The sequence below is a fragment of the Vanessa cardui genome, chromosome 28, assembly GCF_905220365.1.
Source record: "Vanessa cardui chromosome 28, ilVanCard2.1, whole genome shotgun sequence".
Taxonomy (NCBI): Eukaryota; Metazoa; Arthropoda; class Insecta; order Lepidoptera; family Nymphalidae; genus Vanessa; species Vanessa cardui.
The window spans coordinates 6393436-6397810 of record NC_061150.1 but is presented as its reverse complement, the minus strand read 5'-3'; the positions used below and the strand labels follow the sequence as shown (position 1 = coordinate 6397810).

Sequence of the window (4375 nt, the reverse complement as noted above, 5' to 3'; positions counted from 1 at the left end):
GTCGCCCGCCATTAAAATCTGCGGAACAGGACAATAAAACTTAAAATACTCACTTCTTTTGTTACATTTTAACCTTGAGAGGGTGTTTAAGCAGTAATTATGAATTGTTTACTGTCTACAAGTAATTATTAATCAATATTTTTTAGAATCAACAGAAAAATATGGCTTAAATCTAGCGAACAACAAAACATATTTTGTTTCCATGTCAATTTATCGTCGCAACAGACTTTATTCATAGGATATTTGACAATATTCGTTGAGTATGAATCTCAACAATAAATTCGATATACGATAATCATACATTAAAATATTAAAAACAGAAATACTTACATTATAAACACTAGCACAACCAAAGCACTTCACCAAAACACAAGAGTGATATTTGACATTTTTTTTTTTAATTTCTGAGTAGCCACAGACTTCTGATGAATGAAACAGTACACGTTTTTTATCATAGATACGTATAGTGTCGAAAAAAAAAGCTATTTCAACGATAACATAAAGAAAAACGACTTAAAAATTAACAAGTCTGTTGGGCTGCCATAGTCGCCCTAACGTTCAACCGGAAAAATTTTTGGCCGACTATAGTCGCCCGGACGTTTGAGTGGATAAAATATCATTGTGAAACGCAAAATTTCTTATCCGAGACTTGTATCCTCAAAAAAATAATAAAAAAAAAAGGCCCCGACGAATTGAGAACCTCCTCCTTTTTTTGAAGTCGGTTAATAATGTATGTGTTACATTGCTATGTGGTACTTTATCTTTCAATTGTGAAACAAACCCTTAATGTTATAAACATTAAACAATGTCTTGGTTAATTTTTCTATATTTTCAATTGTACGTATCCAGTTACTTATAGTTGAGACAATGGTAACTTAACCTTTTTTGGAGACAAACTTCATTGAATTTAGGACCACTTTTGATTTTTTCCAAATTTCGTGGTGCTCTGATCTGGGTTTCACAGACAAAAGCAGTGGTTTTCCACTTCTTTTAGAAGAGATACTACAGCTACCATTCATAGAGTCAAATAATTCATCAAAAAATAATAGAATGTCAGCTGTATCTTTGCATTCACTTGGCAGTAAGCCCTGATCTGTAATAGAAATAAAATATATTTAAATCAATATCAAGTGTAAAAAAATTAAAAAATATAGTAGAGCCTACTCTACTATTCAAAAATATTGAATCATTTTTATTAATGAAACATTAATTATTTTAAACTACTGTGGATAAAAAACAATGGTTTTTGCATTAAAATAAAATTTCTATTTTAATTTTTTTTTGTGATATCCATCTTAATTTTGTTTTCCATCTCAATTTAAGGGAAAACTATAGATAGCAACTAGTAATCTTATCATATAAAATAAACTACAAATCTAACCATAATTATTATACTCACCAGCTAAAAATCCCATATTTATCCCTAAAGTGTGACTAAAAACTTGACTGGCGTATTTAACCTTCATTTTAGGCACTTTTTCAGGATCACAGTGTTTTTCACTTAACTTTTTAATTAATCTTACTCCCTTATATGTTGGGTTATTTTCAAAAAGTTTCACAATGTGGTCCCACTTTGCTGTTTTTTTATGCCATCTATTGTATATGACAAATCTTTATACAATAAATTATTCCTGATACCTTTTATTAAATGTGGAACATCAAATAAAGGAACCACTTCTTCATTGTCCACCTCAAAAACTTCATGTTTTGCTTCTTTGCCGTCTTTTGCATATTCCTGTTTTGTTTCTTTTATTAAATAGTTGATAGCGCTTACATTTGAAGTTCCTTGGTTACAAACCGTAGTCAGAACTTTAAAGCCACCTTCTTTTAATTTTCTTAAACTTTTCTTACTCATTGATGCTAATTCAGCTTTTTTTGTACTGCCGGCACAAAATGAATAGGACAATGGCTGTTTTTCAATATTTCTTTAATCATAAATACTAATACACGATCAGTTAGTTCTTTACTAACGACTTCGCCATTATCCACTAACCCTGTAATTTTATCATTTCGCCTGCTGTAATCCAGGTGACGTGTTAGGGCCATCTCAACAAAAACTAATGTGTCCAAATTTGTGGCTTGGTTTCATTCGTGATGCTTGTTTCTTTAACTGTTGAAAAATATTTTCATTTAATCCAGATTTTATATTGGCTTTTAATACCATTTTGTTTAAAGTGAATGGAGATGGCAGCACAAATATTTTTTGCAGCATTCTATAAACTTTTGGCCCCCGTTTATAAAAATGCAGTGCCATAATTTTCTCATCTTTAGTAAATCGTCTCCCCTTGTTATTTATTTTACATTCCCTGAATTGCAGCATAGTAAAAATTGTTGCCAGCAATGTAAATCTTGTTTGTGACACACCTAGAGTGTTTTTATAAAACCGGAGGCGCGGAGGGGGATCAGCCTCCGTCTGCCATAACGAAGTGAAGGCATCAAGCGAGCAAGAGAAATTGATGATCAATTAGATACCACCCTATTGTAAATGTAATCCAGCCTATTAATCATGTTGGTATCAATGTCAGCAAATAAAATAATAACTGACCTGTTATATGCAAAGTTGGTACAGCAATGTTTCTCAACATTTTACTCCTGGTCCAATACTTGGATTCAAAATGTATCTGACACACTCTTCTGTATGTAAACACATACATATCATCTAAGGAATGTGAGTTTCCTTCCAATGCTTGTACCCAAGTTTGAAAACGTTGTGAATTCTTAGGATTAGGGAATTTGTGAAGTATAACACCATCTTCACCTATAAAACAAATAAATACATCGAGAGAAATTTCTTACTTAACGGTTGAAACAAGGAACATATATTATTTGACATATTTACTAACATTTTGTCTAGTCAACACGATATATCTACAAGATTTCAATTTTATATATAATTGTTCTTTTAAATGCTATTGCTGTCCCACCGGCAGCAAAAGTTACCACATATTAAAATTATGCCTGCCTCATCTGACTATTAAACTACATAATATGCTATAACGTCTTACGACAACGCCAACCACTTAGAAATCCATCTTCAGACGCTCTAAGCATAGCAATTACGCAAAGACGTGCGTTTTAGATAAATTTAAGGATACCTATATAAAAGCGAATAATTGTATACTCACGGCGTTTAGCGCATCTTGGAAAACAGCAAACAGCAGAATTAAACGATCTCTATACTAAATGCAGAGAGTAGATAATCGGAGTCCTGAAGTATGCGTGAGTCAATCGTTGTAGCAGGTATCACATCAATGCGGAAATAGCCTAGTCGTAATAAAAAGGGAAAAACAAATCAAATCACAAGGTATCTTTGATTTGACGACATCCATGGTCGAGAGGTGTGTACACCGGTTTTCATGGGTACACCTCTGAGGTCCCGGGTTCGATTCCCGGCCGAGTCGATGTTAGTTTTCTATGTTGTCTTGGGTCTGGGTGTTTGTGGTACCGTCGTTACTTCTGATTTCCATAACACAAGTGCTCTAGCTACTTACATTGGGATCAGAGTAATGTATGTGATGTTGTCTCAAATTTTTAATTTTTAAATCAACGTCTGACCAGTAAGCACAGAAAAACGTCAATGTCAAAATACTTAAACAAAATTGTTAAAGTGAATTAATTTAGCGTTCAGAAATGTTACATCTATGTTCTACGTAATAAAAAAAAACTGTGTTATAAGAGATAGATTTTCATTTATTTTGCTACTACATTACTTATTTTTTGATAAAATTATGAGTAATGTTGCGAAGTATAATAATTTAGTTCAGAAGTTTATATTGTTAACTAATTATTTAATATTCAAATACACATTTGAACGAAAATTAACTCCAAAATTTTAATTTTACAATAAGCGCCATCCCTTGGCAAGTGTACGAACTAAAATTTCTATAGTAAAGAAAAAATGTACTAAGTTCATAGGCCCTGGGTAGAGGGCGACCATTCCTTCAAGTGTAGTTAGCCGTACTGGACGTGTTTTTAGGAAGCTTAAGATGGATCGCAAAAAGATTATTGCACTGCTGCTATTGTTAAATAGATATAAAAGAAAAAGAAGATTCTGGGTTTATCCATTCATTACGATTATGAACTCTGATGGGAACTATTTTACTCAAAAGTACTTTGAAGTGCGTTGAGAACTGAATAAGATAATTTTTTTGATTATTTTAGAATGAGCATATCTCTAGTTAAAGAGCTTTTGAGTTTATTATCATCATGCCTTCAAAGACGATCGTACAAGGGAAGAATTCCTGTTATGCCTTTGGAAATGCGAGGACTGACTATCAGGTGTTTCGTCACGGTAACATGCGTAAGCGATCCCGTGGCGTCCATCGAAAGACAGAGAGGGTACCGCTGGTTTTTTAGTGGGTAAACCCGGCGTACT

At 32.9% G+C, this 4375-nt stretch overlaps 1 long non-coding RNA gene across 1 annotated transcript; it reads right to left on the bottom strand.

Moving 5' to 3' along the window:
• Positions 1 to 973: 973 nt before the first annotated feature.
• LOC124541769 lies at positions 974 to 1775 on the bottom strand. The gene is made up of 2 exons (XR_006967268.1): positions 1400 to 1775; positions 974 to 1093 (listed from the first exon to the last, which is right to left on the bottom strand). It is a non-coding gene; the product is annotated as an uncharacterized LOC124541769 (long non-coding RNA).
• Between the last annotated feature and the right edge of the window lie 2600 nt (positions 1776 to 4375).